This window comes from Caretta caretta, chromosome 5, assembly GCF_965140235.1.
Source record: "Caretta caretta isolate rCarCar2 chromosome 5, rCarCar1.hap1, whole genome shotgun sequence".
Classification (NCBI taxonomy): Eukaryota; Metazoa; Chordata; order Testudines; family Cheloniidae; genus Caretta; species Caretta caretta.
Window position 1 is genome coordinate 22,526,067 of NC_134210.1, and position 18,900 is coordinate 22,544,966.

Below are 18,900 nucleotides of genomic sequence, written 5' to 3' on the forward strand. Positions count from 1 at the left end.
TACATTGGTTTTTATTGTCTTGTTTTAATAACTGATTTAACCCAAGATCTTCAAAGTGAGTTGAGCAAATAGCAAAATAAAAGTGCAAATCTGCATGCCTATGGGCCAAGTTCTCTGCTGGTGTAATACCATTGAAATTCCCAGAGAAAATACTCCCTGGAGAAAGTTAAAGTTTAATTATTGTAAAAACAAAGCTTACAAACTCAGGAAACTTGGAGTTAACCTTAAGTTAAAGAAAGCCAAACATGCAACAATTAAGGTATGGAAATACACTGGTAAAGCACCCAAATAATGTTAATTCTGCCCTGTAGCATAATTATAGTCAAGGCAGAAGGATTAGGCTTGAGGATTTTATAGAACCTTACATCTAAGAATCTGAAAGCTCTGTACAAATCTTTGTGAATTTACACCTTCTCAAATCCCCGGTGGGGTAAGTGGTGTTTTTACAAATAAGTAAACTGGACAATGCAAAAGGTAAGTAAGAATATATGAATGACCGCACTGGGTCAGACCATTGATCCATCTAGCTCAGGATCCTGTCTTCTGACAGTGGCTGATGTCAGATGCTTCAGAGGGAATAAGCAGAACAGGGCAATTATCAAGTGATCCATCCCGTCATCAAGTCCCAGCTTCTGGCAGTCGGAGGTTTAGGGACACCTAGAGCATGGGGTTGCATCCCTGACCATCATGGCGAATAGCCATTGATAGACCTATTTTCCACAAAGTTATCTAATTCTTTTTTGAACCCAGTTATACTTTTGGCCTTCACAACATTTCCTAGCAATGAGTTCTACAGGTTGACTGTGCATTGTGTGAAGACATACTTCCTTTTGTTGGTTTTAAACCTGCTGCCTATTAACTTCGTCGGCTGATCCCTGGATCTTCTGTTCTGTGACAGGGTAAATAACACATCCCTATTCACTTTCTCCATACCATTCATGATTTTATAGACCTCTATCACATCCACCCATTAGTTGTGTCTCTTCTAAACTGAATACTCCCAATGTTTTTAATCTGTCCTCCTATAGAACCTGTTCCATACACCTAATAATTTTTCTTGCCTCTCTCTCTACCTTTTCCAATGCTAGTATATTTCTTTTTAGATGGGTGGCTGGGTTTGACCAGTACCGTACAGTTTTCAAGGTCTGGCCATACCATGGATTTATATAGTGGCATTATGTTTTCTGTATTATTATCTATCCCTTTCCGAATGGCTTCTATCATTCTGTCAGCTTTTTTTGGCTGCACACTGAGCAGATGTTTTCAGAGAACAATCCACAATGACTCAGATCTTTCTTGCATGGTAACAGCTAATTTAGACCCCATCATTTTGTATGTATTGTTGGGATTGTTTTCCAGTATGCATTACTCTGCATTTATCAATGTTGAAGAGTTACAAAGGAATCTCAGAAAACTGAATGACTGGGCATCAAAATGATAGATGAAATTCATAGTCGGCTCTAGACTTCAGTATCTTGAGTAATTTTGTATTATCTGCAAACTTTTCCACCTCATGTTTACCTCTTTTTCCAGATAAGTGATGAATGCTGAACAGCACTGGTCTTAGTACAGATACCTGGGAGATCTTGCTATTTACCTCTATCACTGTGAAAACTGACGGTTTAATCCTACCCTTTTTTCCTATCTTTTAACCAATTACTGATCCATAAAAGGACATTCCCTCTTATCCCATGACTGCCTACTTTCCTTAAGAGCCTTTGGTGTCAGACCTTGTTCAGGGATACTATATCCACTGTATCACCCTTGTTCACATGTTTGTTGACCCTCTCGAAGAATTCTAATAGAGTGGTGAGGCATGATTTCCTTTACAAAAACCATGTTGACGCTTCCCCAATATATCATATTTATCTGTGTGTCAGGTAATTCTGTTTTTTACTGCCGTTCCCACAAGTTTGCCTGTGACTTCACACAGGAAGCCATTAGCTGAGGTAGTGCTTCAACCACTAATCGTGACAACATATTTGCATTCACCTTTAATTATTCCCAGATTTTCTTGGAAAATGGCATTTGAACAGGTAGGAGGGACTTTGCATTGCACGTAAACTGCACCGCAGTTATTATTATTAAATTATTATTATTATTATTAAAGTAATAATAGACTTCCAAGTTACAAAGAACATATTCAGCATATTCACATGTAGTTATTTGGGTACCAATCAATAGCTGCCCAAGACTTACCAATATGAGAAATTAGCCTATTCAGAGATTCCTGTTGTTACTATGTAAACTACTATGGCAATCTGTTTGACTCTCTATGACCTTCTAATAACATGATTAATAATAACACGCTAACATTCTCATGCTAACTGTTTCACTCTTAAACACTCTGGCAGAGCAATGGCAGATGCTGGGACAGAAAGCATTTGGGCAATTGCCGTGGTTGCTGGGATGCAGAGCACTGAATACACCCCCATCCTCCAAATTTCAGTCACTTCTGGCTCTTAACAGATTTCAAAATCCTCAGCTGCCTCCTTGATACCAAACTCCCAAACTATTCCGCACGCCTTCCTGGGTGCAAAATGGCCCAACTGACCCCTACACGCACACCAGTTGTCAACCTCCCCAGCTTCCCCCATGCAGTTACTCTTTCTGAATACAACAATCTACAACACAGTGAAAATTTAAAATGTGGGGACTATTTAAAATAAATGAATAAGACAAGGGATAGCTCACTGGTGAGAATGGGAGGTGGGTTGGGGGCAGTGTGCGGGAAGAGGAAAGTTTTTTGCATAATTCCAGGATCATGCATGCACAATTTAGGTCTAATATACTGCATAGCGTTCAGGGCCCTGCCCATACTACAGACAAGCTTCAGGATTAATGGACCAGGTCTAATTAAACATTAGCCTCATGTTGTAGGTGTATTTGGGTCTCATCCAGCATTCACTGAAGTCAGTGCGGCATTTCCATTGACTTCACTAGGGTATTGGGTTGAGTCCTTAATCCCTTAGCCTGTATCTGCAAATTGTGCTTTGCTTCTACCCCCATTAAAGGAAGAGCTAGGCTGTGTCCACACTTGACATTTCTTCCCGGAAACTTCCTACCAGTCATGGCAACATTGGGAGAAGTGGAGTAGATTAGCCACCTGCAGAGCAGGTCAAGGTGACAAAGGTGTTAAACCCCAAAGGGTTGCTACTGCCTTGCTTACGCCCACTCTTCCATGAGTGGAGCTGAACTAGTATTAGTACTGGTGGAAAAATTTTAAGGAGAGGTCGGGGGACTAGTGTAGAGAAGGTGCTCGCGCAGCGGTGTGCTCTATGCCCTCAGATCAGCTGTGGAACAAATTTTTGGCATCCTCAAAGGTGTTTGGATGCCTTGACAAAGCTAAAGTAGCTCACCGTGAGGTAAATTCTGATGGGTTGCTCCGTGTTCCATATGCAACTTATTAAAGGCAAGTGGTCCATTGGAAGGATTTTGTACAGGTGATAAACTATTAACTTGAAAGATCCACGGCAGTGGAATAAGTAGTATAAGGGGATTAAGGAGGAGAGATGGCCTATGTGATTTTGCAAGAAAACCCCGTACAGTCCATCTGTCACTACATCACAATTTGAATAGTGCACAAATTTACTTATGTCCCTCTGCTACACAGACCTCGAAGGGCCCAGTCCAGAGCCCATTTTATTCAGGGAGTCTTTCCACTGATTTCTGGCCCCAAAGGAAAGAAGCTGTCAAAAAAAAATGTGGTGAACAAGAAAAAGTTTACTACCCCACAGAAAGCCACATTATTTTGGTGACTGTTGAACGCAGTAAACACACAAGCCTTTCTTGTACAAACTCAGGCGGAGTCTTTATTCACAACAAGAAATCCAGGCAATTTCCCCAATTAGCAGCTCCCTAGCTGCACAGCCTGCTAGCTTAAACTCCCATCTCTCGAAACAGTAAGAACCCTCTTGGCCTCTTATAGGGAACAATGCTTCATTAATTTCTCACATTAACAGTCTAGAACATAAACACAACACTGACTATGCACTGACCTGAATTACAGGCTTCAGTAAGATACCAAATTCCGATCAACCCTCTGTGCATTTGACTTTGCAGGGAACTTAGATTTTTAAATATGGTAAGTGCACGCCAGAATTCATGGGTTGTAGTTTCACTGAGGCACTCACCGTTTTGGAAATGCATATGCATGCCTGGATTTGCCTGTCCAAATGGAGCATGTGCTCATAAATAGGGTACGCAACCACATGCAGCAAGGACCATTTACAGGTGCAAAACCCCAAGGGCAAATTTGGAGGCTGAATTTGAAAACATGGTCCAAAAATAACACTCTTGTTCTGATAGGACAACTCCATCATGTCAGGCTTTATCCAGATCTTGCATTATGTGTGTGTTTGTTAATGGAAAGATAGGGGAAGCTGCTTGAAAGACGCAAGGGACCCATAAAACTGTTTTCCAGAGCGTCAATAAACCAATGCAGGTGAGGCTTTTGTTAGTTCCAAGGCTGCTGAGCAAAAGTCACATCCAAGTGTAGGTGTAAGTAGGAGCATTATTACTGATACAAATACCTGAACTTAAGGGGTGTTATTGAGAAGGAAGGATTCAGGCAGCAGAGTGAGAGAACCAGACTATCTAGCTTCTGTTCCTCAGTTCAGCTACAGACTTCCTCTGTGATCTACTGTCTGTTTCTTCATCAGTTAAAGAGATATCCAGTCTCATGGGGTGTTGTGAGGTCTGGTTCATTACTATCTGAAGCATGTTGATCCTCGGGTGCTATCAAAGTGTTTTCCAGAGCGTCAATAAACCAATGCAGGTGAGGCTTTTGTTAGTTCCAAGGCTGCTGAGCAAAAGTCACATCCAAGTGTAGGTGTAAGTAGGAGCATTATTACTGATACAAATACCTGAACTTAAGGGGTGTTATTGAGAAGGAAGGATTCAGGCAGCAGAGTGAGAGAACCAGACTATCTAGCTTCTGTTTCTCAGTTCAGCTACAGACTTCCTCTGTGATCTACTGTCTGTTTCTTCATCAGTTAAAGAGATATCCAGTCTCATGGGGTGTTGTGAGGTCTGGTTCATTACTATCTGAAGCATGTTGATCCTCGGGTGCTATCAAAGTGTGAAGCATTATTATTCAATGCACCTTTTCTAGGTACAACTTTAACCTATAAACATTAAAAATTCAGCATCTTGACTGCTCCTCTACCCTTTTCAAGATGTACTAACCTTAGTCTGCGACTCCTGCTTTTCACACTACCACTGTGGTGTAACCAGGAATCTTATGATGACATAGAAGGCCCTTGAAACTAATGTGTGGTTTTTGTTGACTTAAGAAAGATGGTGAGGGAGCTTAGCCAGGACAGTCTGGGCCTGAAAGTTCAGATCACTAGTGGAGATAGTAAAAGTTTCTGTGCAACAGCATAGGGAATCCAATCTTGCAGGTGTTGCGTGCTCTCATATCTTATTGAAGATAATGGGCACACTCAACCTCTTAGGAGGCACTCGGCACCTTGCAGGACTGGGCTCAGGCTGGAGTGAAAGAAAAAGATGTCTGCCTTCAGAGATAAATTATTTCTAAATGGTCAGACTCTTGTGGCTTTACAGTGGGTTGAATGCCACTAGAAACTGCTGGTACAATTTGTGTAAATTTCTCCCAGTTATTGCCTGGATGCTATCTGAGATAAAAGGATGACATTTCTACTGAAGCTTTCTTGTCAGCAGGATGGACATTTCTCCCAGATCTTAAGGCTTTAGAACCATTCATTTGTCATCATAGCAAAACACTGTCAAAGCAACAATGCCCTCCTAAAAGAAGTACTTGTGGCACCTTAGAGACTAACCAATTTATTTGAGCATGAGCTTTCGTGAGCTACAGCTCACTCACATCTGATGAAGTGAGCTGTAGCTCACGAAAGCTCATGCTCAAATAAATTGGTTAGTCTCTAAGGTGCCACAAGTACTCCTTTTCTTTTTGCGAATACAGACTAACACGGCTGTTCCTCTGAAACCTCCTAAAAGAAGGCTTCACTTCTGCATCGGCAGTGACTCTTTGCTCATTTTCAAATATCAATCCCACCACCTAGACTCCAGGATGAACTTGCTGTGACTTGAAACCTTTCCCAATACACTGAGGTGTGCTCAGAGTGCTTTGACACTAGCTGTAGGACACATTAAGTGAGAAGGCAGAATAACAGATGAGAGTGTAAGAGATTTATTGGGCTTTATTTGCTAGGAACGGAAAGGAAAACAATTAGACTGTGCAAATATTTTGGATGGATTTGCAAGTGGTGCAGTTAATGGACTAACTTGAGTGATGAATTTTTGGTTTGACCAGAAAGACTTTAATCTTTTGTGTCTTCTGATCAAGATCGTACAAGTGAACTTTCCCTAGCACATTAGCTCTCTCTTCTCCAGGCTCATAGCACAGAGCTGCTCAGTAAAGTTTACTCATGTACTTTGAATACAAATGTCTATAAATAAAGGCTATTAAGTGAGAGAAGAGATCCAGTAACTGAGGATTTAGAAAGGGATGAGATCCGTAATAGCTACTTCCAGCTTTTAAGAAAAAGGGCATGATAAAGGAGGATCTGACATAAACAAGTGCAAAGGACAATTAGTAGAGACTGAGCAATTGGTTAAGAGCTGATTTTATTTAATGTATTTTTTGAGGAAATGTTCTGAACGAAGTATGCGGTTGGAGTAGATAATCCAAGAGGCCCTTCTTGTCTCTCTCTCATTCTAGCGGGATTATCTGCTTTGTCAAAGAAGCAGCAATATCTTTTGATGTAACGCAATCGTCCTTCAAAAGGCAAAAGCCACTCTGGTGGTGCACAGGTCTGTATTGTCCCTTCATTTCCAGGTCAATGTAAATAAAGGACTTTAATTAAACTTTAGATCTTTTAATTATTACCCAGTTTTAATTAGGTAAAGTGCCTTTTTTCCCTCCTAAAAAGAAGAAAATATTACAACAGAACCAAACAGCTCATCAATGAAATAAAAACATTTGTTGTGCATAGGTTTTGAGTGAAACCTTCTTGATGTTGGTGAGCATGATAGCGGCCCTTTGTCTGGGATAAATGGAAGAAGCAGTTAGGCATCGCTTTGGGGTAAGATAGCTAAAAACAATGGGAGCCATTGCCCAAAATACAGGGCACATAGCACATCTCCTGACCAGACTTGCTATGTGGGTGGATGGGTTTTGTTGGGTGGAGCTGTGTATGTGAACAGAAACAGCAAAAATCCAAGGAGACAGAAAAGTACTGGGAGTGTGGCCCTGAGAGAGCGTGCTTTTTGGGCAGAGTGCTGGCTGGAAAGAGGATTCAAACTGTGGGAAAAGCAACTCCTTCCTGTTTGTTTCCTACAACGTTCAGGGAACCATGACTTTGGGTACATTCGTGCAATCCTGTTTATTAATAAAGAAATGCCTGACTGCATCAATTCTCCTAATGGAAACAAACTGCAAGACCTTGAATATTGGCTAACCACTTAGCTAATAATTTATAGGACCAGATTCCCTGACCTGCTCTATCCTGTTTGGTCTGCCACTGGCTCTATGCCTACTGCCAGCTAGTGGGCATAGAGATGTCAAAGCTGTCTCCTACTATACCCTTGCAGCACATTGCATGGGGGCATGCCAGGTGTATGGAGGTAGTGTAGCTGGAGTGCATCGCCCTCCACCCATTCCTGGCTGGCAGATGGCCCCAGTCAATGGGCATAAGGCACAGCAACCTCTACACAAAGGAGTTGGTGTTCAGCACGTCTGAAAATCAGGCCACATAGGTAGGTGCTTCACTAAGGATCTAGAAGCCTAATTCAGGCATCGTTTTTTGAAAATAGTGGCCTCTTCTTTTTTTTTAATCTTTTTTTCTGACTGTTTGTGGTTACAGGTTTTACTAAATACTGATTCACTCAAATCATTGCTTGACAAGCAGGGCATATCTGGGGAACTGAATTTCAGTTTTATGCATTTGAACTCTGCTAGGTCATATAATGAAGTACGATTAGCCAAGACTTCAGATTGATTTACAGAGGGAGAATTTAGTGGGAGAACAGACATTGGTGGGCATGTGAAGGTTTCCAAGGCTATATGCCTGGGCAAAGGAATGATCAGAACAGTCTTTCCAAGCCCAAGGCAATGACTGTACCATGGATTTTAAATAGTGTATGGGTTGCAACATAGGGTGTAGCGCATTATTTTTTAATCCATTTCACCCAAGCTGTAAGTTACTTCCTCAACTAGCAAAACATTTGAGGACCATTCCAAGGTGTTTTACTAGCACCCTGAATCCTTAGAATTCAGACATACTCAGAGAATCACTGAGTGACTGCTTTTAGAGTAGCAGCCGTGTTAGTCTGTATTCACAGAAAGAAAAGGAGTACTTGTGGCACCTTAGAGACTAACCAATTTATTTGAGCATGAGCTTTCGTGAGCTACAGCTCACTTTAACAAGAGTGATCACTTAAGGTGAGCTATTACCAGCAGGAGAGCCTGGGGGCAGAGGGGGGAACCTTTTGTAGTGATAATCAAGGTGGGCCATTTACAGCAGTTGACAAGAACCTCTGAGGAACAGTAGGGGGTGGGGGGCGGAATAAACAAGGGGAAATAGTTTTACTATGTGTAATGACCCATCCACTCCCAGTCTCTATTCAAGCCTAAGTTAAATGTATCCAGTTTGCAAATTAATTCCAATTCAGCAGTCTCTCGTTGGAGTCTGTTTTTGAAGTTTTTTTTGAAGAATTGCAACTTTTAGGTCTGTAATCGAGTGACCAAAGAGATTGAAGTGTTCTCCAACTGGTTTTTGAATGTTATAATTCTTGACGTCTGATTTGTGTCCATTTATTCTTTTACGTAGAGACTGTCCAGTTTGACCAATGTACATGGCAGAGGGGCATTGCTGGCACATGATGGCATATATCACATTGGTAGATGTGCAGGTGAACGAGCCTCTGATAGTGTGGCTGATGTGATTAGGCCCCTGAATAGATATGTGGACACAGTTGGCAACGGGCTTTGTTGCAAGGATAGGTTCCTGGGTTAGTGGTTCTGTTGTGTGGTATGTGGTTGCTGGTGAGTATTTGCTTCAGGTTCGGGGGCTGTCTGTAAGCAAGGACTGGCCTGTCTCCCAAGATCTGTGAGAGTGATGGGTCGTCCTTCAGGATAGGTTGTAGCTCCTTGATGATGCACTGGAGAGGTTTTAGTTGGGGGCTGAAGGTGATGGGTAGTGGCATTCTGTTATTTTCTTTGTTGGGCCTGTCCTGTAGTAGGTGACTTCTGGGTACTCTTCTGGCTCTGTCAATCTGTTTCTTCACTTCAGCAGGTGGGTATTGTAGTTGTAAGAATGCTTGATGGAGATCTTGTAGGTGTTTGTCTCTGTCTGAGGGGTTGGAGCAAATGTGGTTGTATCGTAGAGCTTGGCTGTAGGCAATGGATTGTGTGGTGTGGTCTGGATGAAAGCTGGAGGCATGTAGGTAGGAATAGCAGTCAGTAGGTTTCCGGTATAGAGTGGTGTTTATGTGACCATCACTTATTAGCACCACAGTGTGCAGGAAGTGGATCTCTTGTGTGGACTGGTCCAGGCTGAGGTTGATGGTGGGATGGAAATTGTTGAAATCATGGTGGAATTCCTCAAGGGCTGTTATGGCAGCTATCCCATTACTTGGGCTGCAGAGAACACTAAAAATATTCAATCATACATTTAGAATTACAACCATGCAAAGCAATTTTCTGCACAATCTTGGTTCATTGCATCAAAACTGTGTTCATAAACAAAGCCTTTATAGCCAGTATTTACGCAATTTATACAATTCTAGGGAGAAGATCTGTAAGACAAATGGAATTTATGCTGGACAGATTCTCTGGCTATAGAAACTGGCCCTGGAGAAATATCTCTTTTGTGTTAGTGCGGCTAGAAATACAATCTTTTTGTTCTGAACAGCTTTGACCCTAATTTAGTAGGGCTCCATGCTACAGCACTGGGGAAATGAAAGTGTTTAGCTGGGAATGCTTCCTATTTTAAACTCTGCTCCTATATGCTGATACTCACTGCTGTCTAAAGACTCCCCTCCAGCAGAGCCAGAAGCCAAGGCAGCAGCAGGGGTGAAGGTGAAGCCCAACCAGGACACCCCACAGACATGGACAGGCAGAGAACCTCCTTTCAAATGGCTCCCACTTAATGCATCTGGTCTCTACCGCGTCCCCCAACTTCTCCTGCTGTGTGAGCTTGGGTAGGAGGAAGCTCCTGTTTCTGAGCCTGTCTTGAGAGCACCAAGATCCCTGTCTCTTGGCAGGAGCCAGGATTAAAAGGGGGATCCTCTGGAGTACGCTGTCCCTTGTAGCCCTCCCAACCGTGTGACCTTGGAGAGGAAGAAGTTCCTGCAATGGAGCCTGCCCTTCTGAGCCCTGAGAGCACAAAGGATCCCGTCTCCTTGGACAGCCAGGAGCAGCAGGGATGCATAGGTATTTCAGTACTGAAGCCTTATTAAGTCCTCTTTGAGACTGTCAACCAGGGTGTGAATTAGGAAAAATTCAGAAGGTAAATTCTGTGATGTGAACACTTATCCACTAGAACTTGGACTGAGACCCCAAACTATAATCAACTATATGCTGCTGAAGAATTGTCAGCAATTTTGTATCACTGCTGACCTCTGTCATATCTGAACAGGTGGTAAATGAGTAAATGAGTAAAATCTCTAACAGCAGTAGTCAGAACATGATGCAATCTCAAAACTAGAATTAGAGCAGGTTTGTGCTAAGGGAATTGCAAAATTTAGCTAGCTGTACACAAAAAAGCAGAGCCTCTGACACAGAAGCTCAAACAATTCAGGGAGTGAGGACTGCTCTCTAAATGATAACATGTTGGCTTTTCGAGCCCTCTATCAGATTAATGCAAGTTTTGAAAGATAAATGAGACTCAAAGAGAGCACTTAAATTGTGAAGGAATGGTGACCCCATCAAAATTAAGGGGTGAAAACAAGTACCTGATTCAAGGCAGTAGTGAGTCCTCAAATACTAGTTACAAAGGAATTTTCAATTAGATGCTTTAAATTGCAAAAATGTTGCTGTCCACCTAGTGTTTAACATCCTGAAGGCAAAGAAAGGAAGTTTATTCAGATGGAAGGTAGGTAAATCTGAATGCAGCATAAAACTGAAATGACGCACCATGGCAATAAAGTATGCCGAATGGCAGCATATACTGTAAGTACTAAATAAATCGTGGCCTACGGGGGAATGTCAGTATTTCAGTATTCAGTGATTGAGGGACAAGCCTCTGAAAGAGACAGCGATATCTGGGGGAGGGATAGCTCAGTGGTTTGAGCATTGGCCTACTAAACCCATCGTTGAGAGTTCAATCCTTGAGGGGGCCATTTAGGGATCTGGGGCAAAAATTGGGGTTTGGTCCTGCTTTGAGCAGGGGGTTGGACTAGATGACCTCCTGAGGTCCCTTCCAACCCTATGATTCTATGATCTCTTGGAAGACTTAAACCAGACAGTGCTGTCCCAGAAAGGCCAATTAAAAATCCCAACCACTATGGCCTACATTTTCAAAAGTGACTAGTCATTTTCAATAGCTCAATTTTTGGGTGCCCAGCTGGAGACCTTAAAAGGGCCTGATTTTTCAGAGGGCAGGTGCTCAGCACTTCCTGAGGCTTGGACCCCTTTAAGATGTCTCCTGTTGGGCATCAAAAAATTGAGGCCTCCAAAATAACTAGTCACTTTTTTGAACATGTAGGTCTACAGCTAGAGGCAAATTCTAGCCTATGTTTTTGTACAAAACTCCCCTTGACACATCAATGGACATTCCACGTTGGACATCAGTGGATGTGGCTAAGATACAGCTGTTAAAAGTTAATGAATGTAAAACGATACTACTCAGTCACTAGACCTCAAAGGAACAGACTAGGCTTCACGTCTGCAAAATGAGGCTGAAGTGGGGAGCCCTTAATATCTTCCCCACCCAACATACCATTTTATGTAGAAGGAATAAGTTGAGTCTGGGATGTTTCCCAAAGAATCATCGGGCTAACCCATCCCCAAATCCTTAGGTCAGCTCTGTGCACCATGGCATGCTAATGGTGTACAGAAGTCTGGTGTCTTTTGGAGTAGGAGGTTGTGGGCCTGTAAACGTGAATGCTAAATCTGACTCTGCTTTTGGGGTCATGAGGGACTTGTTCCTGAATGACTCAGGGGTGCAGTGTTGCATGAACCTGCATAAGGTTCCTGTTAGGTGCCCCAGAGGGAGCGAACCTGGCATTGGCCACTGGCAGTAGACAGGATACTGGGCTGGATGGACCTTTGGTCTGACCCAGTATGGCCATTCTTATATTCTTATGTTCTTAAGGTAAAAGTGATGGACTAGAAGACAGGGAGACCTGATCCTGTGTTAATGAGTGCTGCTGTGCAGCCACCTAGTTCCTTCTTTCTACTAGACAAAGCAAGGGCTAGGCGGGAAGATCATAAAAATTTTCCTCTGTTTGTATTCTAAGGATCACACTTAAGTCCCTCTCTCCTAAAATATATCTATTCTCTGACACATTCACTCCTCACCCCTTTTAACTCTGCTCCTCTGAGAGTGTAGGTGCAACTTCTATTCAGGGTGGAGGACTATACCTACTATTTAACCTTATTTGCACCCAGGTATAATGTCTGCTTACATTTGAAACCTGGCTCTCCAAGGACTTGTGAGACCAAGAACATAGTGTATTGTTAGTAAAAGCTGTATCCTGTGGACTGTGCTATGTACATTACTGGCTGCTATGAAGGGCTGTAGAGTGACTTTAAAGCAGAATTGTTCACAATGCATTTGAAGGATGCTTGGTGGAGAAATCAGTGATTTTGAATGTTGTTTTTCTTTGCTTTGCTGCCAAAAGGCTGTAAATGGCATTTGTATATCTCTCTCTACTAACCTACACTTTTTATCTTACAGGCAAGCTGGTAGCTAATAGAACTTGAACAGCTTTCTTGAAAGCGAATAGCCCTACTACAAATATTGCTTTATTTGATTTATAGAAAGCAATAATGCCTGGATGTGTACAAAGACCACTACATGCCAAGAAGGACTGAATAGCAGAAGCTATAATTTAGTGTATTAAAAAAAAAAACCACACAGCATAATTTGTCAGCTGTGGTGCTGAGAAAGATCTACTGTACAAATATTGAAGTCTAATAACTAGTGAATGTGTCCCTGCTCAAAATACATGTAACCTTTAACAATGCAAAAACATGAGCCCCTAGACAGTAAATAATAAACCCACAGACAGAAACCTGAGAGCTTCGTCGTACCTTTTGTGACAGGTAGAAAAAACTTTCATAACATGGTCATTTTGATTTGCTGAAAATAACATAATGTCACAGTTGAGGGCAACTAAACCTGTATATCCCCTCATTGGGCCAGCAAGGGCACCCACCCTCAGGCTTCCAGCTCCCCAGCTATTGCCTCTCGTGGACAGCATCCCTCTCCCTTCTTCCAGCCTGCACAGTTCCTTGTCTTCACTACATATTTCCCAGCACAAACCGGTTGCCCTAGGACATCTGATTGCTTTCTCTGCAGAGATGGTTAACAGGTGTAAGTGCTACAGTTATACGGTACCACACAGCACTTCCTCTGCACTTTATTCTTAAGGTAAACAGTGTTACAGAGAAAACACATTAAAAACAATTAAAGGACCTATATGCATGCTAATCTTCTTAGCATATGCGCAATGTTCTTCAAGTTGCACATGACCAGGATTCATCACTGGATTTGGTCCACTGGTTGGATCATTCGCTTTCCCGGCCCGGGCTGGGTACTGACAGGGAGCATGACATGAATACTGATCCATGCCCCCCAGCATGCTAATAAGTTTACCAGAATTAACCTGAATCCTAACATGGATTCTGGCAGGAGAAGTCCTTCAAATCTCTCCTCCCCCCCACCCCGCCCCTCACGAAAGGTGAGTCCTTTTGGTTATCAGTTTACAGCTGCAGCTTAGAACAAGCACATTCATAACTCTTTATATATTTCAGGAGTCTTTGATCTGGAGTTTCCAGAAGCAGGTAATTAGTACATACCTGGTCTCTCTCTCTCTCTCTCTCTCTGCCCCCTCCCCTCCCCTCCCCGGGGCATATCTTCAAAAGGTTGCCTTCAAAGGGTAAAATTTGCATTCTCCTAACCCCAAGGTACTTTCTAGGAAATCCACTTTGCACACATTGTTCCAAAAAGATCTCTAAAGTTCCTAATACCTTCCAGGGATTGCATTAATCTTGTCTTCCTGCTAAAGAAATTTCATATAATCTCAGCATAGTACATAAACATTTGCATTGTTAATACAATGCCACTCCAAAAGTATTAATGCTAATTCAACAAGGTTTAATTTAATTCAGTAAACTTTACCTTAATCCCATAAGGTTTTTCAGGATATTCTCAGTCTGTCACACGTAAGCAAATGTAATTTTGGAAAAGGACTCTAGCACTCTAACTTGCAGCTGGTGATCTGGCAATACACTACCGAAAACCTGGTCTCAGAGTTAAGTGTGTGTTTTGAATCCCAAAAGAGAACACACACTACACCTTTGTGAGGCTAAACTAAGCAGCTGACTCAATCCTTCTCTGTCTCCAATTCAAAGTTACCCTCCAATTTCTCAAAATTCTGTACAGACTTTCTTTGCTTCATCTCTCTGACCTGCCAGCTCAGTAGCTCACCCTGTTTGAGCCTTTTCTTTATTTTCCTCCCTTGAACCCCTGAAGGGAGTTGCCCTTTAGTTATGCTTCTCACACTGTTTGTCATTTACTTCCTCCAAGCCACTATCACTTCCTCTTCAAAATTCTTTTCTTAAAACAAGGCTGTGTATTCCTGACCAACATGTAAGGGGAAGTGGCCTACTGTGTCTCACATAAGGAACATTTTCATGTTTTCTGACTTGGTAAATTAAAAAATTTCATATGAATAATAATGGTCAGTGATAGCGATCTAAATGATCTATTCAGGTACTGCATTCAGCGTCATACAGTACATTGCAACACTCTATCCATGGTCGCCTTTTTTTCAGATAAATATTATGAGCTGAGTGGAACCTTGTTAAGAACATAAGAATGGCCATAGTGGGTCAGAACAATGGTCCACCTAGCCCAGCATCCTGTCTGTGACAATGGCCAGTGCCAGATGCTTCACACGGAATGAACAGAACAGGGCAATTATTGAGTGATCCATCCCGTTGTCCACTCCCAGCATCTGGAAGTGAGATGCTTAGGGACACCCGGAGCATGGTTGTATCCCTAAATGTCTTGGGTATTAGCCATTGATGGACCTATAGAATTTATATAGGTTTAAGTTACCTAATTCTTTTTTGAGCCCAGTTATACTTTTGGCCTTTACAATGTCCCCTGGCAATGAGTTCCATATGTTGACTGTATGTTGTGTGACAAAGTACTTCCTTATGTTGGTTTTAAACCTGCTGAATTTCATCGGGTGACCCATTGTTCTCATGTTATGAGAAAGCATAAATAATACTTTCTTTTTCACTTTCTCCACACCATTCATGATTACATAGACCTCTATCAGATTCCCACTTAGTTTTCTCTTTTTCCAAGATGAAAACTAAGAGTCTTTTTAATCTCTCCTAATATGGAAGCTGTTCCATACCCCTAATCATGTTTGATGCCCTTCTCTATACCTTTTCCAATTCATATATATCTTTTTTGAGATGGGGCAACCAGAATGGCACACAGTATTCAAGGTGTGGGTGTACCAGGGGTTTATATAGTGGCATTATGATTTTTATTATTATTATCTATCCCCTTTCTAATGGTTCCTAACATTATTAGCTTTTTTGAGTGCTGCTGCATATTGAGCAGATGTTTTCAGAAAACTATCCACGATTCTAAATTAGCTGTTACCACTCTTTTTTGAGTGGTAACAGCTAATTTAGAATCCAATATTTTGTATGTATAGTTGGCATTATTTTTTCCAATGTGCATTACTTTGCGCTTACCGATACTGCATTTCATTTGCCATTTTGTTGCCCAGTCACCCAGTTCTCAAGATTGCTTTGTAGCTCTTTGCAGTGAGCTTTGGACTTAACTATCCCGAGCAATTTTTGTTATCATCTGCAAATTTTGCCACCTTGCAGTTTACCCCTTTTTCCAAAACCTGTATGAATATGTTGAACAACACGGGTCCCAGTGCAGATCCTTGTGGGACCCCGGTCTTTACCACTTTCCATTGTGAAAACTGACCACTTATTCCTACCCTTTGTTTCCTATCTTTTAACCAGTTACTGATCTATGAGAGGACCTTCCATCTTATCCCATGGCTGCTTAGTTTGCTTAAGAGCTTTTAGTCAGAGACCTTGTCAAAAGCTTTCTGAAAGTCTAAGTACACAGTATGCACTGGATCATCCTTGTCCACATGCTTGTTGACCCCCTCAAAGAATTCTAATAGGCATGATTTCCCTTTACAAAAGCTGTGTTGACTCTTCTCCAACATATTGCGTTCATCTATGTATCTGATCATTTTGTTCTTTAGTATAGTTTCAACCAGTTTGCCTGCTACTGAAGTTTGGTTTACAGTCCTGTAATTGCCAGGATTGCCTCTGGAGTCTTTTTAAAAATAGGTGTTATATTAATGATCTGAAAAACAGGCTGATTTAAGCAATAGATTACATACCACAGTTAGTAGTTCTGCAGTTTCACATCTGAGTTCCTTCAGAACTCTTGGGTGAATACTATCTGGTCCTAGTGATTTATTAGTGTTTAATTTATCAATTTGTTCCAAAATCTCCTTTATTGATATCTCAATCTGGAACAATTCCTCAAATTTGTCCCCTAAAAAGAATGACTCATGTATGGGGATTTCCCCATATGCTCTGTAGTGATGACCAAAGCAAAAAAAATTAATTTAGCTTCTCTGAAACGGCCTTGTCTTTTTTTTGGCCGGTGGCCTCACTGATGGTTTGGTAGGCTTCCTACTTCTGATGTACTTAACAATTTACTTTGTTAGTTTTTGTGTCTTTAGCTTGTTGCTCTTCAAATTCTTTCTTAGCTTGCCTTATTATGTTCTTACACTTGACTTGCCAGAGTTTATGCTCCTCTCTTTTCCTCACTTGGATTTGACTTCCAATTTTTAAAAGAGGCCTTTTTGCCTTTAACCACCTCTTTTACTTTGCTGTTTAGCCAAGGTGGCATTTTTTGTCCTCTTACTATTGGGTGGGTAGGTGGATTTTTTTAAAATTTGGGGGGTACATTTAGTTTGAGCCTCTATTATGGTTTTTAAATAGTTTCCATGATGTTTGCAGGTATTTCACCTCTATGACTGCTCCTTTTAACTTCCATTTTACTAGCTTCTTCATTTTTGTGATGTTCCCTTTTTTTAAGTTAAATGCTACTGTGGTGGGTTTCTTTAGCATTTCCCCCTACAGGGATGTTAAATTTAATTACATTTATGGTTGTTCTTACCAAGCGGTTAAGTTATAGTCATGTTTTTGACCACATCCTGTGTTTCATTTAGGATTAAATCAAGAATTGCCTCTTCTCCTGTGGATTCCAGGACGTGCTGATCCAAGAAGCTGTCATTTAATATATATAGAAATGTTATCTCTTCATCCCATCCTGAGATGACATGTCAATATGAGGATAGTTGAAATCCCCCATTATTATTGTGTTTCCTGTGTTTGTAGCCTCTCTAATCTCCCTGAGCATTTCACAATCAATCACTGTCACCATCTTGGTTTGGTCATCGGTACTATGCTCCTACTGCTCTACTCTAATGGTTCAAGCATGGAATTTCTACCCATAAAGATTCTGTGGGACAGTTTGATTCATTTAAGATTTTTACTATGTTTGATTCTATGCTTTCTTTGATCCATAGGTCACTCCCCCGACCAGCACAACGTACTCTGTCATTTCTATATATTTTGTACCCTGGTACTACCACCTCCCATTGATTATCCTCATTCCACCAAGTTTCCATGATGCCTATTACATCAACAGCCTCATTTTAATGGCACTCTAGTTCACTCATCTTAGTACTTAGACTTCTAGCATTTCTATATAAACACTTGTACATTTTGTCAATATTCAGTTCTTGCTTCGATGTATTATATTTTTTGGGGGGGGTCTCTTTTACGTTTGACTATTACTATGTTAACATCTCTTTCAAACTGAGGTGAGAACACACCCTTCATTTCAAATTGTTATAAGAGATGAGTAAGGTGCCACATCTAAAACAAGGCCTACTAGAATCTGCCTAGATATTAGCACTATTTTGGCAGAGGTTCCACTGGGTATTGTGACCACAGGGGAGTGTGAGCGAATACACAGAAACTGAGAACAGACAAGAACTGAGAGAGACAGAGGCAAACAGCAAGAAAGCCAAGCAAAGTCTGTCAGCACAGTGTGACTTAGGAAAAAGCTAGTAAGAGAGCTTTTGGTTCTGTTGGCTAAAGAGGCTTTGGGCTATAAGCTAAGAAACTGCTACTTCTGCTGCTGAGTCCCCTTGTTTTCAGAGAAGTAGAACATTGTATTCCTTGTGCATAAGATTGCATCCAGGGCTGGATTAACCTTTTGTGGACCTGGTGTCAAACATATTTGTGGACCCCTATGGGGGCAATGGGGCATGGCGTAGGGGAATGGAGGGGGTCAGTCCCTAGAGCAATGGGCCGGCCGGAAGCAATGGGGAATGGATGGGGTCAGTCCCTGGAGCAATGGGCTGGCCGGGAGCAATGGGGCACGGCGTGGTGGAGATGGCCCCACTCTGCCCAACCCAGCCGGCGCTGTAGTACAAGCATGCCCCTTCCCCTCAGAGGCAGGCCTACCCCTATGCCTAGCACCTCCCACCCAAAGACCCCTCCACAGAATGGGGCCAGGAGCAGAGCTCTGGGCATGGGGCCGGGTGGTATGGATCCCAGACCTCAGTGTATGAGGCCTGGCAGCAGCCCCAAACCTGGACCCAGTCATGGGGTCGGGT